Source organism: Cornus florida, unplaced genomic scaffold, assembly GCF_030987335.1.
Source record: "Cornus florida cultivar Cherokee Brave unplaced genomic scaffold, ASM3098733v1 CherokeeBrave_3.0.0_Hap2_Chr02, whole genome shotgun sequence".
Lineage (NCBI taxonomy): Eukaryota > Viridiplantae > Streptophyta > Magnoliopsida > Cornales > Cornaceae > Cornus > Cornus florida.
In genome coordinates, this window is record NW_026775572.1 from 55182076 (window position 1) to 55199810 (window position 17735).

General features: G+C 34.6%; 1 pseudogene; it reads left to right on the forward strand.

Annotated features, from left to right (window-relative positions):
* Window positions 1–7936: 7936 nt before the first annotated feature.
* Window positions 7937–17441, forward strand: LOC132295026 (large ribosomal subunit protein eL6-like; annotated as a pseudogene).
* Window positions 17442–17735: the final 294 nt, after the last annotated feature.

Below are 17735 nucleotides of genomic sequence, written 5' to 3' on the forward strand. Positions count from 1 at the left end.
ATTAATATAAAAACATAAAAGAATTTATTAATTTATGAAACTTAAACTCTATCACCAATTTTAAAATATTTCAGTATTTATTTATTAATATAAAATAAATTTTTATTAATCAATATGAAGCCAAAAATTTTATAAGTTACAAAATATTCACCACGTGCATCGCACGTGCCTATTCCTAGTATATATAAAATGAAGGGTCACATTGCAATTTGAATGTAATCTAATTGGAAGGTTGGATGAATGAAAAATTAAAATAAATTCGTAATAAACTCTAAACTAGTTTTGATGTTCATGTTTTACAAAGTTAATTAGGTCTCTTTTTACGTGTTTACATGATAGCTAGCGTGGATGTAGATGAAGCATTTTCAACACAAATACTACTTTATTATTCCATCTAAAATGAAGTTGGAAAGATTTGGAATTGTAGATAAAGCAAACAATAGATCTCATATTATATATATATATATATATAGAGAGAGAGAGAGAGAGAGAGAAAGATATTAGTGGAAATTTTCACTAAAATACAAATTTTCTCTCTACTTTCAATATTTTCTAACTATTTAAAAAAATATTAATTGTTAACAAACTTAATAATCCTAAAACATTTAACAAATTATTTCACACAAAAATATTGGATTTATTTAAAGAAAAGATAAGAGAAAGAGAAAAGGCTCATCAAAGAATGGCTTTTTGTTGATAGAAGACAAGTCAAAAATTCAACTTTCAGTACATGCAATGCAAAAAAAACTTTTGAATTATGGAGTTTTTGCAACTAACTCCCGAAACTACAAGAAACTTTCCTAAACTTTCAATTTGTTGTAATTTGCTCACTTAGACCACCGAAAAAAAAAAAAAAAATGAAACTGCCCTTCCAATAAAACAACACAGTTTCTTTCAATTTGTTGCAATTTGTCCACTTAGGCCACCAGAAAAGAAAAAAGACAAAGCCGCCCTTGCAATAAAACGATGCAGTTTGCTTATAATCTCAATTTCACTCAAAACAACATCTAACCCACCAATAGGATTGCAACAAGAGATAACGACCAAACCCTAACCCACCTTCCTTTATTCACGGCAAACACACAGAGAGCAGAAAAGGAAGCCACTTTGACGCCGCTTTGAACACTTCGATCATGGTGATGCACAAGCAGCATAGCTCTGAATACTTCAATCGCGATGGATTTCTCGATACTTAGAGCTCGCCAGTATGAGCTGTGTAGCCGACGCTTGGAGCTCATCGGTGTGAGATTGGTATTGTCGATGGGTCTCAAAATGAACAGCACCAGCGATGAAGAAGAATATCGAAGCTGCTGGGTCTGAAGTTGGCTTGTTGAAGTTGATGGTTACCAAAGCTCAGTGGGTCTTGCCGGAATTTGTTTGGCCGGTAAGTTCAATTACAGCGCCACCGACCTTTTTGTTCATCACCGGTGAGGTTCATTCCAATTAAATTGAAGGATCTTCTTTTGAGTAATTATGAAATAACAATTTAAAATTATATTCACAAACTTGTTTTTGCTACCTGTTATCTTATTTCTATCTATCTTTGATTATAATGCTTAATTCATTTATAAATTGTTCCCTAAATATAAATCTAAGAAACTTATCTCATGGATTACTCGACATTTACCTTTTAAGTGTATCTTAGGGCAATTACATCACGAGAAGGGACCATTATTTTTTGTTCTATCAGTTGTTATTCAAAAATTGATAGTATAAAGTCAACTTTGTTCCCACTTTATTCCTCGCTAGTGTTTACAATTGTAATGACCTACTCCACCATATGGTATGATATGTTTGCTTTGGACCTGAACTCGCACGGTTTTGCTCTTGGACTTTACCCCAAAAGGCCTTATACCACCAATTGAAGCGACACACATACATATAAGCATTTCACCTTTCCATTTCCCAGGCGATGTAGAATTGTGCACCTGTAACTTACCAGTGTGGTAACCTGTCAGTATCTCGTACTCGCCCACAGGGTCATCATAATCCACCCCCTTGGAGGCACGACGTTCCCGTCGACACACTTCCAGCTGAGTTAGGCTCTAACACCATTTGTAATGACTTACTCCACCACATGATATGATATTGTTCGTTTTGGGCCTGAGCCCGCACGGTTTTACTCTTGGACTTTACCCCAAAAGGCCTCATACCAATTGGAGTGACACACCTACATATAAGCACTTCACCTTTCCATTCCCAAGCGATGTGGGATTGTGCACCCGTAACTCGCCAGTGTGGTAACCTATCAGTATCTCGCACCCGCCTATGACACACCCGCCTACAGGGTCATCACAACAATCTATTTTATGCATGAACTTGAACTTCTCTACCCATATCCATGGCTTTGAAAATGATGACACATTATTCAGTTATTATATCAAACTTCACAAATTTGAACCAGAGTCTAAAGAATATTGTCTATACATTTCCTTGCACTTGGCTATTTTACCCAAGATTCAGTTGGTTTAGTGATATTAGATAATCAGATTTCTTTGCTATATAGGAACACATCAATAGGCCAACTATAGAAATTCTTTGCTGCCTTATTGGGCATCCTCGCGAGCTCGCCGACATTCAGGCCAATCATTCTGGTCGCCTGTCCATTTTTGGTGGCTCATTCATGCCATCCTCTCCACTATCATTTTGTCAAGCTCGCTGCCATCGCCGGCCACACCCAGTTTGCGTGCTCACTAGTAAATCCTTGTGCCACCGTCCTTTATCCTCGCCAGAAACCAGTTACAGAGTTCGTGATATGGGGAAATTTGGTTAAAGCTATGTTTGGCTTTGTTGCTCATGATAAGGACTGGGATATTGGAGTCAAACGGTTGGAAATTAAGGATACTTTTGTCCTTTCATGCTTTTAAGGGTAATATGGTCTTTTAAAAAAATTCAACCAAATTTAACTAGCCTCGGCCCTAGGCAAAGTACCGATATAATCTCTGCCTCCATTGGACAGAATGAGTACCGACCTCACATCGATAACATGATACCATGGAAATAAAAAATGTACTACCTCCATTCCACATTAGAGGTCCATTTTAGAAATGAGAGTTTTTAAGGGGACATGCATTTAATGTATTGTCCCCTTTTAAAATTACCAATTTGTCCCTTTTAATTTAAATATATATAATTATAAAGTTTGAAATTTTTTAAAAAGATAAAGGATAATAATGGAAATATAGAATTTATTTACTTTGACTTTTCAAAGAGGACAACTAATTTGGGACATGTAAAAATAAAAAAAATGGACTACTAATATGGGACTGGGGGAGTAATACAATAAAGAAATAAACACCAACAATATGATAATGAAAAAAGCTAAAAAATTAAAAATAATATATATATATATATATACATACTATAAAATCGGGTTCAGGGCAGGGCGGGTTAAACACTAAATCTACTCCTCTTCTAAACATGAGATGAGTTTTAATTTTTATTACTATATTCCTATTTCATTTAAGACTTACCAAATTCGTTCCATTAGAGGCACCGTACCATTATTATTGTTATTATCATTTTTACTTTTTTGTACCACAAACAGAACAAAACTAAGTTGTTGTTATCAATTAGATCATTTAAGCATCTTCTATCAATTAAAATCATTTTTAAGGTCGGCTCAGTTTTGAAATTAGATTCTAAGGTCGGCGGCAGTTGGCTCATCGTTAACATGATAAATTTTTTTTGGATCAAAACGAAGATCAAATTTTTTTGTTAAAATTTCTTTGGATCAAAACGAAGATAAAATTTTAACATAGGATTTTTTTCCGATGGAATTGAGGTTGTTCCTCTTTTTCACCAACACAAGATCTTGCTTTTTAAGAGCGTATATAATTATTGCAAATATAAATGAATAAAATAAACAAGAACCATATGTATAGGTTACGAAAATCTAGCTAAGATCACAGCCTATTATTGAAAATAATATTATACCTGACCAACTTTCATGGTCTCAAGCACAGGATGCATTCAACCCTCCAAATATTACAGTTGTCCTTGTGGCTCAATATTTCTTTTGCGAATCAGGTCTTTAATGGAGGTTAATTATCACTCCTTCAAATCCGGAAAGCAATTTTACGACGTCCACCTATTCAATTTAAGGGTAAAAAAGTAATTTTACTTTTCATTTAAGACCCATAACCGTCGTGTCTCTCTCATTTGAACTTTATGCAAGATTGCTCTATTAAATAATATGCATAATGAATAGTGATTATAATCTATGTAGCATGGACACACCGATCGCGGGAGTGAAAATGAGTGAAAGTGTTGGAGTACCAAAAATGCAAAAAGGCAAAAATTTAAAATTTGATCTTATTTAATCGTATACTATTGTGGGTAAAATGTTTTTAATATTTATACATATTTCAAAGATATTATATTTTGTAGAATAATAAAATGTAATTTCATAAGCACGTGTTTCAATTATAAGTCACCTTATTCCTTCAATGTTATGAGATACAGAATATTAGTAATAATAAAAATACAAATATATATATATATATATATATATATATATATATATATATATATATTTTAACTCTATATATATTAAATTTAGATTCTTAAAGAAATATGGTTTAAATTTTTGTACATGAAATAATTACTTTAAAGAATTATAAAACAATAAATTATTTGTTACATTTTGATAATTGTATCCATAGTAAATGTCACATATAGAAAATTCGAGGATTGACAAAAGAAATTCGTAAATTGATAAAATTAAGATTCATAAATTAGGGACGAATTCGCTCTTAGAGTGGACACGACTATATATAGATTGAAGTCGGACTCCTTAAGATAATAGAGAGTAATCCAACCGTTGGGCTACGATGACATTTACTAATGATTTTTATATTATTTATATCATATTCCACTACTTTGTTTTAACTTTTTAGACTATATATATGCCATTCTTTCTTAAATAAAAAAAATTAAATACTTTATTATTTGGTAGACTTGTATTAAAAATGTGGGAAAATATCCGTCTAAATGTTTGGAAATGATCGGATGAAGTGTTCGCTAAATATTCAAAATAATAAAATTTAATTTACATATTTTCATTGTTGGACAGATATATGAGGAGCATCGATGCCCAATACCGACATGACACCATACGCGTACAACTCTTTCATATAACTGTCCGTACTTTTTAGTTATTAGTTGATTAAGTAATTGGCTAATTAATTAAGTAATTGGCTAATTAATTGGTTGGAATTAATTAATATTTGAATAAATGTAAAAGTAAATAAATAAATAAATAAATCATTTAATTAAGGGACACGACACCATAGACTCCTTCATAACTGTCCATACTTTTTAGTTATTAGTTGATTAAGAAATTCGCTAATTGATTGATTGGAATTAATTAATATTTGAATAAATGTAAAAATAAATAAATCATTTAATTAAGAGTTGCAATGCACATCCTCAATGTATTATGTAATTCAAGATTTGTATCTTGAATTTTCGTGTTAGTAATGTGACTATTTTCTAATTCAGATTTTATAGAACTTGTAAGCCCAAAAAAAAAAAAAATGGACATAAAGTTTATTGATGGCATTCTCACAAAAGAATACTCTTGACATAATTATGTATAATAAAAATTTGAAGTTGTTTGGATCAATATTTCATAGGGTAGAGAAAACATACGGTGTATATATTGAAACAATATTTCACAGAGTAGAAAAAAAAAAAAAAAATGGATCACAACGAAGATAAAATTTATTTTGTAAAATTTGAGTTGTAGGGATAGTTAGATTAGGCACGAATCTATAATGAGGTTAAATTTTTTGTTATTAAATTTTACGCCTATAAATTTATATATTTTTATATTTATACCTATAAAATTTTAAAATTACTCTCACTAAAATTATAAAAAAATTCCTTTAATAAATTTACTAGGCCTCATATAAATTTTTGGGTAAAGTACACTAAAACCCCTTGAGGTTTGCCAAAAGGACACCCAGATGAAACTTATTCAATTTTTGAATAATGACACCCCCTTGTTAAATTTGACAGCCAAACATAGCCTAAAAACGTGTGAAAGGTCTAATTTGCCCTACATCATTTGATTAATTTTAATAACAAAATATCAAAAACAGTTAAATGACCTAATTGACCTTCTCCTTTCTCTCTCTATACACCGATATAGACACATATACCCATCTGTGCAAATATATATATATATATATATATATATATATATATATATATATATATATATATATTACTCCTTCCTGTAATTACCCCTCCTCTCTCTCTCTATACTCCGGCAGTGAAATTGTCCGGTGAAGGATGAGTATGGTGGTGGTGAGACAACATCTGCATTCTCTTGCCGCGCCAACACCAGCCGCCCCTTCACCCTTCCAATACTTTATATACACATATATGTATATACAAACACAAGGAGGCAGCGGAAGCTACGGCGGGATGAATCGCACCGGTGAATCAAATCTGACGATGAACAATAGGCCTTAGATTTGGTTTGGTCGAGTTCGTCTTCCGTTTCGGCAATGGCTGTTCCGACGTCACCCTCATTAACTATGATGGCGGCTACTTGGCCGCAGAAGGTCTCAACGTTCTTGTCGGACTTGACAACCGCCACGATCTCGCCGGTATAATAGGCAATGAAGAAGAGAGATGAAGGCACCAAGCGATTCCACTGTCGGCCAATCGGAGCTCAAAGCAGTGGATCTGTTGGTGTTGTGTTTGAGGTCGTCGTCGGCAATGTAAACTATTGGTGTTGGAAAGAGGAACTTTTGGACGTTGTATACTTTGTGCAACAAAAGCGAATATCAGTGAAACAATCATCCATCATCTAGATGGCATGGAACAAATTGCTCTCCCAATCCTATAAAATTATGTGGATCAATGAATCCACTTAAAAATTTACTAGTTCAATCTTGCAAATGATATGTCACAATAACGAGAACAGCTATTCAGTCCTTCGTCATATCTCACCAGCTCGTTGTTGGTTAGGTCAATTTTATTTAAGCTTGGAGGTTAAATTTGGTTCATTTGATTGGTGAAAAAAAAGCACACACAGAGTTAGGCACAAACTCATGAGCATCACCATTTATTTAACAGCTGACTGGAGAAAAAAAAACAAAGAAAAAAAAAAGGAAGTTCGAAACCATATCCAACCCCAGATCCCATTTTTGTCCGATCTCTCTAAAACTTTACTGTTTACTGTGCACAATAGAACCGAAAAGGTCTTCTCAAATCTTTTTCCATGCAATTTCAATCTTGGCAATTTGATACATATGACAGTTATGACTACAAACCGTGCTAAATTTAATCATCAATACTTAAAACAACTGTGATCACTGAAATAAAAAAACAAACAGCAAGGTCCAGGTAAAGAGAAAACACTGTATCAAGCTTAAATTTGTGATTAACTGATGCTGCTACTATGAATTACACATCACTTGTAGAAGTTCATTATATAATCTTTATTCCAAAATTCTTCTGAAAATAACCAATATCAATTTCCAGAACTGGCAGTATCTCATACAGAGTATTCAGTTTACATTGCGGAAAGAATGGGTTTGCAGAGGAGGTTAGATAGGTAATTTCAATATTGAAATTGGTCAATATAAAAGTCAAAGGGCAAAAATGTCAATTCATTATCATTGGGGTGTCTTTGGTATAAGTATCAAACTTGAGGGGGTGTCACTGTCCAAAAATGGGATAAGTTTCATCCGTGTGTCCTTTTAGCAAACCTCAACTTTACCCTAAATTTTTAAATCCGTCTTACTGTTGATCATCGTGAAACAGGCTAAAATACATTAAATAAGATGATTAAATTTCAATTAGTAATTAATTGAAAGTGGTTAAATCTAAAGTCAATTAAAAAAACATTAGAATTGTAATAGCACATTTAATTCACCGACATAGATCCTCATCACTCTATTAATTACCTAAATCTTTCCAGTGTGATCTTTGAAGAGAATGGTTGATTTTAGGCATAGGCTCTTGGCCAAACACGGCGGGGCTTCCACACGCCACCACAAGAAACCCATTGAGACTAAACCCGCCGAGAAGCCACCAAAGTTATACCCCTCCGACGATGTCAATAAGCCCCTTGTCAATAAGAACCCAAACCCACCAAACTCAAGTATCTCTCTGTCTCTTTATATATATATATATATATATCATATTGGTGTGCATTTTGTATTTGGTCTTTGATTCATAGGCGTGTACTGATTTTTCTCTCTTTGCATTTTATTTTCTCTCTCTAGGGCTAGTATTGTTCCGGGTACAGTGTGATTATCCTGGCTGGGAGGTGCAAGGGGAAGAGAGTCGTGTTCTTGAAACAGCTTCCATCTGGGTTGCTCCTAGTTACCGGTGAGATAGCTCTATTTATACAATTTTTTTTGGTAGTTTGTCATTGGTATAATGCCTAATTGATGCCTTACTCAGCATTGGTAGTTTTTCATTTGTATAACGCACCTATGTGGTTGTATACTTGTATGCAATGCAATGTGTGGGACTTAGAGTTGCTTTTCCTTCTGATCTTCTTGACGAAGATTTCTCAACTCTGAAAGGCTGACAAAACATGTCCTTGTTACTACTTGTCAGGACTTCGATCTGGTTTGACCAATTATTTTGGACAAGGATAATTTAATTACAAAATGCTAAAGAAATGTAAAAGCATCTTCTAGGATATTTAATGTTGTTTCTAATTTTGCTATGGTGGTGTTTGTAGCTAATATATATATATATTTCTTTGGATGGTATAATAGTAATGTTTTCGTATGTATATATATTATACCACCATCATTTTGCTGGGTTCCTTTCTCATGTTTTTGGATAAGGTTTGTAGGCTATGTCTCTTTGATATTTGTACTATTGGACCTCATGCCACTGCTAACCTGATGCTGGTTGCCTTGGTAGATGCTTCCGTACAATTCAAGTAACTTGTTACTTGGTATACAGTTCCACAATGTATTGACTATATATAGCCGCCTCAATCTATGATTTACTTAGTCCCCACGCAGTCTTCTAGATCTAGTATTTACGTTTGAGATGGTATGTGACGTAATTGCCGGCTGCATCCTCATTTTGTGTTACAGTAGGAACTAGGGGTGCCAATTTGTGTTATTGTGGCATGACATGGGAATTATGCTATATGGGTCGACATGGACACAACTAACACGACACGACCAGTGTAACTTGTCTAATAAATTGGTAAAGACCTGACAAGACACGACACAGCAAGGCACGTTTACTTAAAGTTTCATACTATTAGGGTAATTTCAAACACGAATACGCCACGTTTAATTAGTGTGTCAATTAGATTGACATTATTGAGCCAAACCCTAACTCACTTATCTCTTGTTGTGTTAGCGTGTTGTGCCAAGTATTGCTGCACCCCTAGTAGGAACCATAAAAACCCTATGCGGCCTCAATAGATGTCTTCGAAGGACCAGAGTTTCTAGGACTTGATACCAAGCTTCCTATTTTACAATTCTTGGTTATAGGTCTTGCGGTCCTGATTTTTCTCTTGCCTCAATATATCAACTTAAAAGAATATCATCATTGGATCCATTCACTCCCACAGTGAGGCCCTGATTATTTCATGGGGTGTTGAGGACTACTTGAGAGTTGTAAAATCACCCCCATTATCTTAAATAGCTGCTTTACTTATCAAAAGAAAAAAAAAGGCTGGCTGCTGTTGGTTCTGGTTATAGTATAACTGGAAACAGAATTTTATAAATGCTCAAACCTCTTTTGGTTTTCAAAAACACTGAAATGAAATATTATTTCAAATGCACTTTTCTTATTTCTAATGCCAACCTCATTTGCAAATTTGTGCATTTGGTTCTTTTTATTGATCTCAACTTATATGAAATATAGGGTAAAACACTCACCTCCCTTGAGGTTTTGTTAAATTACACTTAGATGAAGCACTTGACATTTATTACTTTGTACTCCCTCCAAGTTTGGTGTATGCGCTCAAGGACCTCCCTTGTTGGTATATAAAATTTACTAAATGACTCAACTACCAAAAAATTTACTAAATCATACCCAAAGCATACCAAAAAATCATTTCTTTCTTTCTCTAAAATCCCCCAAATTCCAATTCTTTCTCTCTATAATCCCCCCATGTGCCATTTATTTCTCTCTAGAATCCCCACCAACTCCACTGCCATCATCAAGCCCCATCACAACAATTCCTATATGCCAATTTCCTTCATTTTGGAGCAAACACCCAAAGAAATAATATAAGTAAAGTCATTTTCTATTTTTGAAATTGAAATGGATAATATATATACCAAAATGACATATATGAGTGTGTATATACATGTATGTATTTAAGCAAGTATGAGTATGTTTAGCATCAATGGAACCTTTAACACGGAAGGAGAGAATTAGGGTGAGGAGAGGAGATACAAGAAGATGGCAGTGGTCGAAAGAGTTGAGAGGAATATAGGTTTTGGAAGATTTGAGATCTAAAATGTTGTGGGTCTAGGGTTTCAGTTATAGTGTTGGGTAAAATGCAAAAAACCCCTCTAAACTATTAGGAAACTTGCAATTAACCCCCTAAACTACCAAAATTGCAGAAAACCCCCTGAACTATACAAATTTGTTGCAGATCACTTCATCCGGTGACCGTCCGTCAGCGTGGTTGTCACGTGACAGACAAATTATTATTTTTGGACAATTATGCCCTTTCATATATGAAAGTACCAAACTGTCCTTTTGTCATCTTCTTCTTTGCTGGCAGTAATATATACACACCGCTTATATATATACATTTCCAAATCAAGAACCCTAACCCAAATTATCTGATTGTGACCACTGCCACCATTGTCTGCGACCACCACTACCGCCGTCGCCGCCATTACAACTGGAGACCCATCTACGAACACCACTATAACCACCACTACCGTTCCTCTCGCCCGTTACAATTGCAATCAAAACCAAGAGCGAGACCAACCACCAACCTTGGCCCAATTTCAGCGACCTAAACCGAAGCAGAGCATCATCATCCAAACCAAATCAAAATGTTTCAACGACCTAAATATTTAGCATCCAGCAACTCCGGTGAACACACCAATAATTACAGAGTCTCATTTTTCCTATGCTTGGGTGTCCTTAACCGTTCATCTTCAATCTCGCACCTGTTGCATATGTCGGAATTCCTCTGGACAAGACATATACAATGTTCATCTTCTTCACATACCCTTCTGTCTATATACAGAGACATATACAATGTTCATCAACCGATTATGGGAATTGGAGACCAGAACAACATGGGTTTGAGAAATCTAAGATCAGGGTTTCAATTGTGGAGATTGGGATCGATGGGACTCGATGGTTTTGAAGGTTCTTTGAAAAATCAGAGTCTGATATAAGTGAACAAGCAGTTCATAAAGGAATTGATTCAGATTCTATATATAGAACAATATTTATATACACACAGATTCTTGGGAAGAAGATTGTTGGATTGACATAGAACTATATATAAATATATATACACGAATTTTTGGGAAGAAGATTTTTATATAATTGAAAGAACAATATGTTTAGGGAATTGATTCAGATTCTATATATAGAACAATATATATATATATACACACACACGAGGATTTTTGGGAAGAAAATCTATATATATATTGAACGATATATGTCGATTATATATAGAGAGAGACTTTCTGATTTTTGGAGAAGGAAGGTTAAAACGACGCAGTCTTTGATAAGGGTAAGCTGGTATTTCTATTTTTCTGGCACCGAAAGATGACGTGGTGGGGTAAATTGCTACAAAATCATAGTTTTTTTTTTTTTTTGGGGGGGGGGGGGGGGGAGTTGGGGTTTGTTGCAAAACTTTTTTGGCATTTTATCCTATTGTGTTTGAATATGAGAGGAGAGTAATATACAGGAGAGGAGAAAAGAGAGAGTCGGGGGTGCCGTGGTGATGACGACGGTGGAAGGAGGTTGCGATGGGAGGAGGTTGAGTGTGAGAGGGGGGTGGGAGTGGTGGTGGTGGGGGTGGCGACGCAACGGCAACTGTCGATTTGCTGGTGGCGACGGTGGCAGGAGGAGGTGGAGATGAAAGAGAGAAATGAGAGAGGGAAAAAAAAAGGGAGAATATAAAATATAATTCTTAGGTTTTGCTGTTTGTGTAATATAGTATTTACAGAAAAAAAAAAAAAATATGGGGGTAATATAGTCTTTTAGTTTGACATTATTTTTTTATTAAAATTTTGTTAAATTAAATAAGGGTATAAAAGATAATTCACAAGATTAGGGGAGCTCAATGTAATAAACCTCAAGCGCTCCACCCCTTTGAGATTTGTCCAAACCGTAAGGGAGTTCAGTGTAATTAACCCTAAAATATATTCCACTGCTTTTTGTATCTTTCATCAAAAGTTGCTGAGCTGACTTCCTGGGATATCTGTCAGGTTACTACAAAACTTTTGACACTTTTTCTACTCCCTAAAAGCAAGATCCCCAAACGACCTACTCCCCTACAAGTAACATAATCCATTTTGGAGGTAACAAGCATTTCACAACTTCTATAAACTTGTATGGCTGTGATGATTTTATTTGTCCAAATGATTTGTTTCTAGATGGAAGTTATATACTTTAATTATGGTTGTTGCCCTTATCCTCATCCCACCCAACCAAACCCAATCCCCCCCTCCCAAAAAATGAAAAATGAAAAATGAAAGAACAGAAAAAAGGAAAAAAACAGCTCCTGTGCTCCCCTTTCTCTCCACTTCACTTTGTTCGGGCAAACATATTTATGCTTAGCATTTGAGATTGCTCTCATTTTCCTCTTTTCTGCTACAGGACCTTTCAAGATTAATGGTGTGCCTCTAAGACGGGTCAATCAATCTTACATGATTGGTCCTTCAACCAAGGTCGACATCTCTGGTGTCATGGTGGAGAAAATTGATGACAAGTATTTCTCAAAGAAAGTTGAGAAGAAGAAGAAGGCGAGTTCTTTGAGGCAGAGAAAGAGGTTTGTCAATATCATACGGAACACTGAACTTACCACAAAAAAAATTTATTCTGACCTTCCATTGTGTATTTATTTATTCTTCCGAATCGTGGGAGAAGAATGTTCTCCCACAGGAGAAGAAAGATGATCAGAAAGCTGTGGATGAACCATTGATAAAAGCCATTGAGGGTGTTCCAGAATTGAAGGCTTATTTGGGTGCAAGGTTTTCGCTCAAGGCAGGCATGAAACCTCATCAGCTTGTTTTTTAGAGGTAGAACTTCCGAAAATTTTAGGACTGATATTTTTCTCCCCCTTTCATGATTTGTTTGAACTTGGTTTTAGTTTCTCAACTCAGTGATTATCTAAAATTTATGTTATGTCATGCAATGAAGTGTGGAAGAGTTTTGGTTTCTCTCTCTTTATTCTGGAGTACAATTTATCTGTGAAATATGTACTTTAAAAATTCCTTCATCTTCTGTTGATATTGTTTTAGAAGGTGTTCTTTGTTGTGTAGTGATGACCAGAAACATTAAAAATTAATATGTTCCATACTTATTCGAAAAAAAATGGAGAAAAAGAAAAATCAGAATCTTTGCTTATTGTCTGAAATAAGTGATTAGTTGGAATTGAGTTTACAATCCATAGCCTATAGGTTGTATAGAGCTCTTAAAACTGTAAATAGCTATTGCTTATGCTGTGTCTTGTCTGCTTTTGGTAATATGCAGCATATCTATACGCAGGGATGCCTAATATATTTTTAGTTGTCTTACTTTTCTAGTATGTTAGGTATTTAGCTTTTGAGAGCTCTTGCTTGTGCTATCAAATTGTCTGCTCAGTGTTTTTGATGTATTTTTACCCTTACGATTAGCGTTGGTATATGCATGTTTATACATAGGGATGTGTTTTGGGGCTTGGGATTTTAATGCCAAACATATCATTATTTGATAGCATTGGTATATGCATGGTTTATACACACGGATGTGTGTTTTGGGGCTTGGGATTTTAATGCCGAACGTATCATTGTTTGAATTACTTTCATAGTATGCTTGAAGTAGTTATCACGTTACTTTCCCAGAGACACTGATGTCTCTTCGAGCTCACTGGTGAGTAGGTCATCCCTATTGACTGCTCACCGCTCATGTGATCTAATCACAAATGCACACAATGTCTGTTATTACAAAATCAAGAAAGTGATATACAAAGGCAATAATTTTTTTTGGGAATAAATTCAGTTTTCAACTCTGATTTCCTTTTCTATCACTTGGCTAATTTTGCAATGACAATGTGTGCATTTGTGATTGCACCATATCAGCGGTCAGTATGAATGACCTACTCACTGATGAGTAGGCAAGTGTTATTACTTTTCAACCGCTTAGTGTTTTTAATTGAAAAAATTGCATTTCAATGTTGGTAAATCACTTTTAATGGATACCAGGTTTTAGCTGTAGCTAGCTTTTAAACTGCAAATATGAGTAGAATATCTATATTTTAGGTAACTGTTTCCGTAGACAATTTTACCCTTTTTTTTACTTCTTATTTTTTAATACAAGTTCATCATTTTTTATAAAGTTATTATTATCAAATATGGTAACATTTTTTGAAAGAACGTTATTGTAAAATTAAAAGTGATTTAAAATCATTTTAGTTACCAAACAGATTAAATATATTTTGATTGTGAAAAATACTTTGTATTAAGGGAGACTTAAATCAATTTTTTTACTGGCAGTAATATTTTGAAATTGACAGCCCTACTATAACAAAAGCACCTAATGGTGTTCATCTCTTTCAAAAAAAATTATAGCTTTGAGTTGAGGGATGGCAACGGGCGGGGACGAATTTTAAATTCGTTTATAAACTCTGTCTCCATTAGGCAAAGTACCGATATAATCTCCGCCTCCACTGGACAGAATGAGTGCAGACCTCACATCCCTAACATGATACTAGGGCTGCAAGTTGGGCGCCAATCCAACCTCAACCCGAAATCGGGTTGGGTTGGGCCAGCCCGAATTGTACCCAACATAGGTTATGGCCATAACCAGGCCTGGATATTCTAGACGGGTCAAGCCGGATTTCACGGGTTGATTTTTTATTTTTTTCCCCCCGGAAGTTTTCGAAGAGAGGATTTATTGAATCCATGGTGGTTATAAGATCGAATATATCCAAAGGAATTGAAATTGCAGTAATATATATATCTAGAAAATTAATCACTAAATCAGAAAGGTAATAATATGACAAATTCTCATGGTGTTAAGTTATAATTAACCTCCAAGAAAAATATATATATATATACAGAAAAGAAAATCAGCTTCCCAAATCTTTTTATTTTGTTAGATGGAAATACAATTTTCAAATATAGATCCATTTTAGGCTATTATATCAGAGCAATTATAATATATATATATTTTCCCCATATATATGTGTTGCTTCTTTGGCAGGGAGAGAGAAACCTATGAATAAGAGTGAATTGGATTTTGTATGTGATGGGTTAAATTGTGATGATGAAATAGCTCTCATGTCTAAAAATTTAAATAATCTTTTAGAAGATTTTGGTATTTGATTGTTGATAGAAACTGGACCAATAAGCTGATGAGGTTGGTGTCTGTTTGCACTACAGTGGCATTTATTGCTTCATCCTATATTATGATTAGGGCTGAAAATGAACCGAGCCGAGCTGAGCTTGGGGTTGTTTGGGCTCGGCTCGCTAAAATCAAAGGCTTGCTCGGGCTCGGACGAGCTTGGCTAGGGTGTGCCCGGGCTCGGCTCATCCTTGTTTGGTTGGGCTTGGCTCGGCTCGGTTCAAGCTCGCTTATATATATATAACCACATGCGTTTACACAAAAACATCTCAAGATCTGTTTATATATGTACACACATACTCAGAAGATGAAAGTCCCATGGGCCATAGCCGTCGATCTCCGTCAGCGCCTGATTCTCAACCATCGTCTGTGTTGTAGGCTGGTGATGTTGTATGGCACTTGTTGGTCTTCTTCAAAGTTGAGACCAGGATGAAAGAGAAAGAGTGGGAAGATAGAGAGATATTTGAGAGAAAGATGAAAGAGAGATTGAGAAAATGCATAAGAGGGGTAACATACATTATTTCAATTTAAATAAGTATGCATTCTGTCATGAATTTCCCTTGCCACCACAAAGTTGTCTTATTGATATAGCAATAGATAGCTCTATTTGTACAAATTTTTTTGGTAGTTTGTCATTGGTATAATGCCTAATTGATGCCTTGCTCATCATTGGTAGTTTGTCATTGGTGTAACGCACCTATGTGGTTGTATGCTTGTATCCAATGCAATGTTTGGGACTTAGAGTTGCTTTTCCTTTTGATCTTCTTGACGAAGATTTCTCAACTGTGAAAGGCTGACAGAACATGTCCTTGTTACTACTTGTCAGGACTTCGATCTGGTTTGACCAATTATTTTGGACAAGGATAATTTAATCACAAAATGCTAAAGAAATGTATACGCATCTTCTAGGATATTTAATGTTGTTTCTAATTTTGCAATGGTGGTGTTTGTAGCTTATATTTATTTCTTTGATGGTATAATAGTAATGTTTTCATATGTATATATATTATACCACGATCACTTTGCTGGGTTCCTTTCTCATGTTTTTGGATAAGGTTTGTAGGCCATGTCACTTTGATTTTTGTACTATTGGACCTTATGCCACTGTTATCCTGATGCTGGTTGCCTTGATAGATGATTCTCTCAGGATTCAAATAACTTGTTTCTTGGCATACAGTTCCACAATGTATTGAGTATTGACTATATATAGCTACCTCAATTTATGAATTACTTAGTCCCCAACGTAGTCTTCTAGATCTAACATTTACATTTGAGATGGTATGTGATGTAATTGATGGCTACATCCTCATGCTGTGTTACGGTAGGAACTTGGGGTGCCAATTTGTGTTATCATGTCGTATTCATGTTATGTCATGACATGGGAATTATGCTATATGATTCGACATGGACACGATTAACACGACATGACTATTGAAATGGTAACACCACACGACCTGTGTAACTTTTAGAATAAATGGGTCAACACCTATATATATATATATATATATATATATATATATATATATATATATATATATATCATTTTGTACTCCACCGAGAAGCCACCAAAGTTCAACTCCGCCGACGATGTCAATAAGCCCCTTGTCACAATAACCCAAACCCACCAAGTTCAATTCTCTCTCTCTCTCTCTCTCTCTCTCTCTCTCTCTCTATATATATATATATATATATATATATATATCATTTTGTATTTGGTCTTTGATTCATAGGTGTGTACTTAATTTTCTTTCTTTGCATCTTATTTTCTCTCTAGTATTGTTCCGGTTACAGTGCTGATTATCTTGGCTGGGAGGTTCAAGGGGGAGAGAGTTGTGTTCTTGAAACAGCTTCCATCTGGGTTGCTCCTAGTTACTGGCGAGATTTTCCAACTCTATTATTTTATATTTTGAATGATTGTGCATGTTTGAAAAGCTCTGCATTAGACGAGTTGAAAAGGAAAGATGAGTTTTAAAGGATAGATGATTTGAAAACTTACTATAATCCATCACAAAAGATTATTTTATCTTTTCTTATTAAATTATTTTATTTAAATTTTTCTTATTTAAATATTATTTATACTATTTTTCTTAATTTTATAATTAGTATCAATTCATCATAAAAAATAAAAAAAAATAGATATGTGATTATCATTTTCTAAAATAATTGACTTATTATAATAAAATTTATTATACTCCCTTTAAAAAAAA